The sequence below is a fragment of the Dipteris shenzhenensis genome, chromosome 11 (assembly GCF_047967505.1).
Source record: "Dipteris shenzhenensis isolate YYH24624 ecotype China chromosome 11, Dip_SZ_1.0, whole genome shotgun sequence".
Classification (NCBI taxonomy): Eukaryota; Viridiplantae; Streptophyta; class Polypodiopsida; order Gleicheniales; family Dipteridaceae; genus Dipteris; species Dipteris shenzhenensis.
The window spans coordinates 11,892,445-11,903,791 of record NC_141606.1 but is presented as its reverse complement, the minus strand read 5'-3'; positions in this window follow the sequence as shown (position 1 = coordinate 11,903,791).

The following is an 11,347-nucleotide window of genomic DNA, read 5'->3' as shown; positions in this document are numbered from 1 at the left end:
TCCATATCGAGCATCGAGAAAGGCTAGGGTGGACTCCATCGAAGCCGTATGCTTGCTTGAGAAGAACTTTCCCTCGAGCATTATGGCAACTCAAGTGCACTTGCTTGTGCACATAGTTGATGAGGTGGCCATTGCAGGTACCATTCATACTCGGTGGATGTTTTTTCTCGAGATGTTTATGAAAACACAAAGCAACTATAGACACACAAAATAGCGGGTGCATCTAACGAGAGTACCTACAAAGGGTGGTAAAAAGATTCAAAAGCAATGGGTCTCTGAACTTGCAGAGATAGATCAAACTAAGGCACCAGATAGGGATGCCCCAGGGAAAGATCCATCATGGAGCCCAATTCTTGAAATTCCTCTTGAGCGAGTACACATTTGTGTGCTTCATGCTATTGTGAGAATAATTAAAAAGTTGGTGCATCTATACATCATTGATGCATATAACTTGAAGCCCCAACAAGAGAGTGAGAGGATGATTGCAAGAATTGAAAAGGTTCTTTCAGATATGGGACTACACTTTGGGCAAGTGAAGATTACAAAAGATGAGAAAAAATCTTGAAAAATAGGCAATGCTCCTTGTAAGCCAAACTTTGGTGGTGTCAAGGCTTTAAAATTCCTTTCTGCAAAGAAGAAAAATGACAAGCTCAAACATGCTAATGAGTTTGATGTATGGAGAAAGTTACACAATGCCTATTGTGAACGAGGGGGGAAGGGACAAAAAAGACTAGAAAAGGCATGAGTGTGGTTAGCTCTTGATAGCTTGGTACCTTTACTACAAAAGAAAAAATTCGAAGAAGATGATGCACAGTGTTTAATCAATGCTGTGAATGACTTTAGCTGAAATATGGAGATAGCTTAAGGAAAGAATCATTTTACACAGTACATGATAATCTCTAACTTGGACATTAAGATGTGCATATTGAATGGTCCTATATTTACTGATTTGTTTTTCTATTTGGCAGCACATATTATATGCTCATGCATCATACATGGCATGGAATTATGGAAGCATCGAAGTGCTGAGTAGAGAGGGCTGCACAATTTTATTCTCTATAGCCAAGGGATCTGTAATGCCAGCTAGCCCTACAATAGCTATAATACTATGAAGCGGACCAAATCGTGTGTCCGAGAAAAAAAATAAAGGTACACTATGCCTAATCAGAACAACAGGATCGGTAGTAGGACAGATGGGCCTCATGTTCACCATCCGACTGAGGACCCTGAACTTCATGATATTCATCTTTCCATCTAGCGATAATTGTCGATGGAACACCAAAATGTGTTGAGCCACTTTGTTGATGTAGTGGCCAATCGACACCATCCCCCCACCAGAAGACCCTTTGGTTCCACCCTTGCATTCGGTATACTCATCAACCCATAAAATATCCTACAACCAACATATTACATCAAAATCCAAAGATTATATACATTAATAAAATATCAATTTTCAAGAATTAATAAGAATAAGGGTCTTTTTTCAAGTGAAAATCATATCTTTAAAATATGATTTGGGAGGCTACTGGGACCCTAGCAACCATGCCCATCAATATTATGCCAAAAAACCCCTACAACCCGAAATCCGACATCATGTAGAAACTGGGCTCTGGTTGCATGATGTCGAATTTTGGGCTTGCAGGGGTTTTTTTGGCATAAAATTGATGGGCATGGTTGCTAGGGTCCAACTGGCCTCCCAAATTAGATTTGTTAAAGATATGATTTTTATCTATGAAAAAACCAAAACCCTAATGGTTTACACAAATGGAGTGGGAGGGGCAAGTGGCAAGGGCATGTGTCAGGGGCAAGTGGCACGGCAAGTGGCAGTGGCAGGATGTCCTGGGTTTAAAATCATAACATTTGGTTGGTTTTGTACCCTAAACCCTCAATCTTATTTTTCATTCCCTAAATCTAATTTGGGAGGCCGCCACTGACACCCTAGCAACCATGTGCATCATTTTCAAGCCAAAAACCCCTTGGAAACACTAAATCTGACATCATGCAACTAGAGCCCTATTTTTGCACCCCCTGGAAACCCTAAATCTGATTGTTTCTACAAAAATCGGGCTCTGGTCGCATGATGTTGGATTTAGGGTTTCCAGGGGGTTTGGCTTGAAAATGATGCACATGGTTGCTAGGGTGTCAGTGGCCTCCCAAATTTGATTAGAACTATTTTTTTTCCTAAATTACAAAACCATAACCCTAATTGTTTCTAGAAATTTAGGGGCAAGTGGCAGTGGCAGGATGTCTTGGGTTTAAAATTATAAAATTTGCTTGGGTTTTCTACTCTAAACCCTAAACCCTATTTTTTATTCCCTACCAGTTGAAGAAAAAGCAATGATTTTTGTTCCTAAAATGGAACCTAGAATTATACTGATGATTTTGAATCACATGATGAAGCTGGCAAAGCTACATACCTTTTCTGCCTCATCGTGGAGTGCGTCAGCTATAAAATTCCAACTGGACTCCCTTTTGTGGTTGGTCTTGAACTTCATGTTGGCTTGAGGTGCCAGCTGCTTCATCTCTATCCCCGAACAATTCCCTCTACAAATTCATGAATTGCTCATCAGACATGTCGTATTCTAGTGCGGCATCCTCAATTGCCTTCTGTGTTAGTTGGATTGCCTCCAGATTGATGAGGCTTGAGTCATCAAAGCATGCAATCTCATCAATTGCTAGATTGACTAGAGCATCAAAGTCAATGACATCATCAAAAGTGTCATTCGAGAGCCAACATAGCAGCTCGTCCTCTCAGAGACTGTTTCTTCCATCACTTCCAATAGAGTAAGGTAATTCTCACCCTCAATCCTAATTGGATCAACCGAAGCAAGGTGTGGCTTGGTTGCTACCTCATCTAGATTATAGGTGGAGGATGGATATGCACAAATCGGATATGAAGATAAGATGACCTCGCTTTCAACTTGCTCCTCAGCTAGGCTAATAGTATGCTCCTCAGGCTCCAAGTCTAGGTTTAGGTCATCTCCTCTACCACTTGTTAATGGACCTGCTCCACCACTTGTGGATGTAGGACCCTTGGGCTGCTCGCCAACATCCTTATCAAACTTGCTAGTCGCAAAAAGGACGGTAAGGGTTGCATCTCTCTCGATCAAATGAATTGGGAAAGATGAATCATCCCTGATGGGAATAGCACACTTACAGAGAGAGATAGGGGCATTATCCCTGGCCCTACCTAGTGTCTTCTCCAAGTTCGCACTCTGGTCAAAAGAGCTCAAAATATCTAATAAAACCCATTGGTGAGGGGAGTTAGCAATCGCGACAGATTGCCCATCGATAAGTCTATCAAAAAATTGAAGAGAGGGATTATCAGTAGGAAGGAGAGCTCTCAAGTGTGACTCAAGATTGCAAAAGATAGGATAAACCTAATTTGTAGAGGCATGGGAATCAGTATATGAAATCCAATGGTCAAAAGCCTCTCTACGGGAAGCCATGAGTGTAGGAGGATGCTCAGGAAGACGAAAGAGGAGGCTGTGGAATGCAGGTTACTCAAGAGTGGGAAACTAAAAATGTGAAAATGGTCAACTCAAAAGGAGTGTGACCTATAGACATTTTATGGGTGATGTTGTAAGCCCACACGGCTTCGGTGACCTTCTGATCCCACTGGCTCCTATTCCCTATGGCCATTTTTCCCATGGATTCAAAAAGGAGGCCATTGGTCCGCTCCATTTGTCCCATGGATGCTGGATAATAGATGCTAGAAGTGCGATGATCAATACCCATGCGATCCATGAGCAACTCCACTGCTTCATTTAAGAATGGACTCCCATGGTCAGATACTATTTCCATGGGTGTCCCAAACCTTGTACAGATATGTTCAAATATGAAATTTGAAACTGCCTTACCATTTGCATCGGGGAGGGTGATAGCTTCAGCCCACTTAGTGACATACTGAGTGGCTACCAAAAGATACTTTTTTTTGCGGGCAGTCATGGGTAGGGGCCCAACAAAATCTATTCCCCACTTCTGAAACAGGTGGATGGACATCACTGGGTGATGTTGCCCAGGATGAAAATCCTTCCTACCAAAGAATTGGCATGGTGCACAAGTTTTGCAATACATAGTGACATCCTTGAACAACATCGGCCAATAGTACCAAGCATGTAAAATCTTCTTAGTTGTATAGTCACCGGCATAGTGGCCTCCACAAAATCCATCATGATAATGCTTCAATACCTTAGGTACTTCATCTGCATCAATGGCCCGTCTTAGTACCCCATCCATGCCTTGATGGTACAACACCCCATCAAAGAGAGTGTAGCACCTACTATCTCTGCGGATCTTCTTTCTCTCATAGCTAGTACTTTCTGGAGGAAAGGAAAAAGCGGTCAGAAATCTATAGATACCACCATACCATGGATCCCCAACTTCTATGCTGCTACAAGGGTTACATCGAGGCACTCCTCTAAGTCAATCAAAGCATTCTTCAAGTTGGAACAACCCCCCTTTACAATTTTGAAAGAAAATTCATATTCTTGTAGGACTGCCAACCATTTGGCCAACCGGCCCATGGGAGTTGGTGATTGAAGAACATGCTTTGCAAGACCATTGCTAGAGATTATAATCAAGGACTTTCCAGCACATAATGCTTAAATTTCTCAATGCAGAACACCAAAGACAAAGCATGCTTGTTAGCCTTAGAGTAGCATCGTTCAGTTTTGAGCAATTGTCGAGAAAGCAAATCGAATGGGATACATGAACCGATCCTCCCCTTGCTGGAGAAGAATACCCGCCAGAGTGTGCTCACCAAACCGAGAATTGATATAGAAAGTATTTGCATAGAATGGGTTCTGAAGCCAGAGCACTCTTGATTTGTACAAACCCATGATCACAATCCTCATCCCAAGAGAAATCAACTCCATTTTTTAATAGCATAGTCATGGGTCGCGTCAAAGCAGCATATTGGTCAATGAAGCGGCGATACTATCCTGCTAGATTGATAAATGAGCATACTTGACGTTTGGTTGTTGGAGGGGAGAGCTTGAGTATAGCTTCTACCTTCTCGGGGTCAGGCTTGATGCCCTCGGATGAGAGAATATGTCCCAATAACCTCCCTTGAGTGGCTCCAATGGTGCATTTATCAGGGTTGAGGCTACCATTTGCATCATTGAACCTTTGGAAGGCCAACCTAACCTTCATGATGTGCTCCTTACGTGCCGAGAATATACAGAAATCATCTAAAAACACTTGCAAGAAAACCCCCAAATACGAAGCAAACACCATCTGCATAAATCTTTGAAAGGTAGCAGAAGCATTGGTGAGGCCAAATGGCATTACTTTGAATGCAAACGTCCCCCAGGGTGTGGCAAATGTGGTTTTAAGCACATCCTCCTCAGCAATTCTGATTTGATAAAACCCGGAGTAACCATCACAGAAAGTATACATCTCATGACCACTTACCTTCTCAAGAATGAGGTCTTGAAAGGGAAGAGGATGATGGTCCCTCTTGGTGGCCGCATTGAGTTTCTTATAGTCGATGCAGACCCTCCACTTGTTGTTTTTCTTTGGTATGACTACCACTGGTGAAACCCATTCAGTATTGTGAACCGGAACAATAAACCCAACTTCTACAAGTTTCTGCAACTCTGAGCGCAAAGCATCAGTCTGTAGGGGCCCTAATCTCTGATACTTCTGAGCCACAGGCTTTGCATCAGCAGGCTTCAGCTCTATCTTGTGCTCTATGGCAGTCACATGGCGAAGGTGGCAGTAGTTGTTGCGAAGAGGTTAGGGAAATCTTTGAACATTTCTAGGAACTCATTTTTCTCACTTGGCGTGAGGTCTGGGGAAAGCATAGATTCAAGCTATTGAGGACTAGTTTTTACCTTTTTTGAAGATGCAAGGTCAGAAACACCCCCATCATGTAAACTTCCTCCTCTGAGAACTCCCCCTCATCTGATTCTTCCATTGATTCAGACACCAAGGATGAGAGAGTATCACTGTCTTGCTCCTCTTCTTCTTCTGGTTTAGTGGCACCTGGTTGAGTTCCAATAGCTGACTGCATCACTCTTTCTCAACCATGGTCTCCCGAGTATGGCTAGGTAACTCCTGCCTGTATCTTCGATGTCCACTACATAGAAATTGACAGTGGTGGTCAACCCCCATCGATAGTGATGGGCAAATCCTCAATAACTCCCAGGGTGGTGAGCCATCGACCATCTGCTACCTTGATTCGAGTGGAGGAACGCCTTGTGCATTTCAAATTCAGTTTCTTCATGATACGCGGTACCATGATATTACATGCAGCTCCCCCATTGACACACACACTTTTGACACGGCAATTATCTATGATGACATCTACTGTATGTGGGTGCCGATCAATTTCTTCAAAAATAGAAGAGACCTCTCGTACCTTTCCCTTTTTCTTGCTCCTCCTTGTTGAGAGCCCTTGTTGCAGCTCATGTCTCACCTTATGGCTTAATGCTATTAGTTGAGGGAGCGTGATGCTCAAAGATCGATGAGCAAGGTCTTGAATGACCGAATAGTGATCTTGCCCTGAGCCGATGCGAAAATCCAAGGGTGACCACTTTCTCCTGCGAGATCTTTTAGTCTTCTCTATTGGTGGGTCTGCCATCTTAGCATTTGAGGGCTCTGAGAAGGACACCTTCTTCCTGGGGCGGCCCAGGCCACGGTTTGGAGAGGGGTCCGAGGTGGTACGACTTCTTTTCCCGAGGTCAAGGATCTCCACATCAGAATCCTCGGTGCCTGATTCACTTAGAAGATTCACACTTGGAATATTGGGACATTCTGTGCGATAATGACTCTTCTTGTGGTACTCGTAGCACACAACATTGGCACATTCTCTTGGAGGGTGATTGGCTTGATTTTTGATGCCCACCATCTCAAGTTGAAGATGCCCACCATTCAGGGCCTTGGCTAGGTCATTGAATCATTTAGGGCCTTAGCTAGGTCATTGACTCCGAGTTCTTTAGCAAGAGGGGCCGGGGGAGTAGGAAGGAGGGGGGCTCGTGGGCGAGGCTAGGGAAATCTTCCAGGCAGAGGTTGACGATATACTTCTTGTTAAGGGTAAGCATCTAAGGGAGGACCATACATTTGAGGTGGAGGCGGTGGATACATCCCTGATGGGGGGTGGGGGTATGCCCTTGAGTTGGATCCCCCAAGTTGTTGCAAGCATTGAGGGGGTTGCGGAGGGACAATCATCTTCTTTGAAGCGGGGTCAGATTGAACTTTATCAAACTTTTGAGCAATCTCATGTGCTAGCACCATGGTTTTTGGATTCTCCCATTTAAGCTTGAGGTAGAACTCATCACTTGCTCCTGCTACGAGGTAGCCCAACACATGTTGAGTCATTCCAGCTCGAAATCTGGCATTTTCCTCCTGCGTGGCAATTAAATGGTCCAGGAGCACGGTCGCTCGATCCACATATCGACGCACCGTCTCATCTTCTGACTACTTCAAGTTTGCCACTTGCAGGTACACATTCTCTGGCTCCTCTTCTTTGTCGAAATAATCAATCATCGCTGCTGTCAACCTTGGCCAGCTTTGGCAAACATCTTCAGCTTGCTTCTCATACCACACTTGAGCCAAATCCTCTAGAAATGTGGGAAGAACCAACAGCCATCTATCTTCAGTAAGAAAGTTGAGAGAAACACAATGGCGCTTGAAGGCCATAAGATACTCATTTGGATTTTCTTCAACCTGTCCACAGAACACGAATGGTCAGCCATGCTTGGAAAATGGAAAAGAGAGAGACAAAATGAGGCTTATCTATTGGCAAGCAATGGAAAGAGGTAGCTTGAACTAAAATCCACAAAGCACACATAGACAGGATAGGGTGTGACTGGTGTATTGTGAAATATTATATGGGAAGAATCTTCAGCATAGAATAGCTCATAGACAATCTTAAAAGGACCAACCCTCATGATATTGCATCCATCTTTACAAGTGAGGGTTAGAGACGTGGCGCTACATGAGGTTGTTCATCAAGGCAAACAAGAATGCCATGACAGATGTCAACAATTGGAGAGCTTGCACATCACCTTCAGCTTCTTCCAGTTCTTGTAGTCGCCATGCTATTTCTTCAAGGGGTGTGCGGTTTGGCATCCTTCTTTTGATCAATGTCCTTAAGGACCTTTCTGATGATCTTCTGAAGTCGGTAAACTCGTATCAAATATGCCCAACACTTAGTTTCATGATGACCACAGCCTTTGCATTCCTTACAAATGATCACGCTCATTCATGGCTTGTGGCTTTGTTGGGGCAGTGCTTCCAGTCGCTTCATGCGTGATTGAAGTAGAAGCTTCTCGTGCCAAGAAATCAACAACTAAATTTTGAGCTTGAGGGATATGCTGAATTTTTACCTTTTTAAATTGTTGGCAAAGTTCCAATGCTTGTTGATGTCATGGAACCAAGCCTTCGCTCTGCACCTTCCACCTTCCACTAACTTGTTCACACACGAGTTGAGAATCTCCTTGCACCTCAAGTTGCTTGATGCGATGTTCTTGTGCCTTTTGTAGCCCAAAAATGAGTGCTGAGTACTCAGCTTGGTTGCAAGTACTTGCTGGTGCAGACTTGCTATAACAATACACCTCACCCCCTGGTGAAGTGAGCTTCACACCGACACCAATAGCCTTGGTCGAAGGTTTGTATGCACCGTCAAATTGGAGGAGCCAAGATGTCATCACACCAAGACTAAAATCCGGACATCCCAACTTTCTCGGTAGTCCAAGATAGGTAGAAGAAGAGAGTGGGGAGAATTCAATACTTGAGCAAGATGTTCAGCACCAAATAAACTTGCAATCCTTTGTTGATAGTTTATCTTTAGACCAAAAAGAATTACAACTTGAAGCTCAAAATGAGGCACAAAGGGTTGATTAGGTACAAAGGGATTCCTTGGTCGAAACATTACCAGCCGAGCCCTAGAAACCTTTGTAGTGAGATCGAGAAGAAATCACTCAAGACGAGCTTATCCATAGGGATTAATAAGTAGATGCGCCAAATCTCCCCCCAAGCTTGGGAAGCATCCCACCCTTCGAAGAATGTCACCCTTTTAATTACCTCTGATGCAGCAAGTAGCTCGATCACTGCACAATGAGTAGAATTGAAATCAAAGTCCTCTCAGTGTATCACTAGTTCTTCACCTTGAATCATCCACGGTGTATCATCCCACCCATCATCTCCTTGAACAATGCATTGTACAATCACTTGTTGAAGATCGACATGAAGATCAAGAAAGAGATCTCGCTAATTGGTAGTTGTAATGAGCAGAGGACCGAGCACCAAATCCTTGAACTCATCGAGAAGTGACATAAATATCCACCCTCCTCGTGTGGCGTGCATCCAAGGAGTGAACTTGAAAAAGTTCAGAATGTACGATCTAGTATCAGATATGAATAGATCACATGAAATGAAGTACTTTTTCTTTTTACAACAAGAGGAAACTCCCTACGGTTAGAGAGTTACAGTTCATGAGATTTCACGATATAAGCAATATCATTACCTTTTCATCACTTCCTATTTGTTGGCCCATTGGTAAGTCTTCCCTTTGTGAATGGGGAGGTCTTGGGTTCAATTCCCACTCCTTAATAAAAAGAGAGGAGAGGAGAGGAGAAGAGAAGAGAAATAGAAGAAGAGGATAGGGGCACGACATCTTTTGCAGGAGCCCAAAAAGTCTACCCACGATGCATAGGTGCGCCAGAAGATGCAGGAACCCAGAAAAACAGTCACGATCTATCCGCGATGCGCAGATGTGCCAGAAGACGCAGAAACTCAGAAAAACAGTCGCGATTCACGATCTGCTGTCCGTGACGCGCAGATGCGCCAGTTGCAACTAGGGGGTGTGCAGGTTTTGCAAATGTACAGGAGCCATTTTACAGGCATGGTTGACTAGAAGACACGTGGCGCCACACAAAAGACGCGCAGGAACCCATAAGATACACAAGAACCGCATGCGGAAGGTGCAAAAATTGAGAAGTTCTATAGTCGCAGAGACGGAGAACTGCAAGCAAAAGACACATAGATTAGAGGCACAAAAGCAGAGAACCGCACACAAAAGGTGTTGCAGAAGTACACCCAGTTGTAGGAGTAATGAATTTTATCATGATACTAGACGCGAGGCATGGCGATGCTCGAGGACCATAGGGGAAAAGGGAACGTGAGGAAAGAAGCATTAACATAGGTGGGGAAAAAGGATTAAGAGGGGTGGGAATGAAGAGAGGGACTATGCCACAAGGGGGAAGGGAGAGGGGAAAGAGGAGCATGTACATGATGGGAGGTGGAATGTAGAGATGGAGACGTCAAGGGAAGAGAGCCATGATTTATTTGAAAGGAAAGATGGGGGGTGGGAATCAAAGTACTAGATAGGTGGCTTTACAAGAATGAGCGTGTTACATCAAGGAATAAGCCCTCCTTTTATAGCCAAGAGAGAGGGTCTCTCCTAATAAATGCATCCTCCCACATGCATGGTGTGTGTGGAAAAGTCTCCCATGTGGGCTAGGTGGGTACACACCCTCAATTGTGTGTGACAACCCTTTGCCTCATTTTTCCACATAAATCAGACCCCATATCCCAAGTCTGAGATACTCCCTTGGTCTCTTCCCAATTTTATAATACGTTCAAACATCTAGGAGGACAAGTGGAGGGTTGGCACAAGGAGTCTTGCCATCTCATCCTACTTTCACCACTATTTAATTTGCATACTTTGACTATCTACACCCCCCCACATGGGCCTCTCCTACATGGAGGGAATAATCCAATATAATATCCATCTCCACCTATTTTATATTACTTCTCCCATGGTCCTTGGGCCATGTCTCACTAAATGCAGGCATGGGACTACCTAGGTGGAGGGGTGGCACATGGAGGAACCATGCCACCTTACCATTTTATAATATAACTACCATGGATTATGTACAACACACCTTATGGGTCCTCTTACGTGGAAAGGTGGCACATGGTCATGCCTTGCCACCTCAACCCAAGGCCCTATGCACACCATATTTTATTATACTATTGCCACACATACAAGCACACACATATATTTATGCCTTTTACCTTGGTCAAATTTATCCATAACAGTGTTCAATCGACATTGTACTAAATCTTTGGCATGACATGTTCTTGTTGTCCATCCATTATCAAATAGCTCAGATAGAGAGTCCATTTCTAAGCTCTTGCAAGTGTATGGTAATCTTTGTTTTCCTTAATTGCCTACAACTTACAAAGAAATCAAAAAAGCATGGAAATGGAAGAAACGAGCTCAACCTAGCATTTCTTCCAACAGTAGTTGACTTCATAGCATTTCTCACATCATTAAACATTCTATTTCTATATGATTCACTTATCTCCATGCTTGGAAGCGGCAATTCTCGCCTAT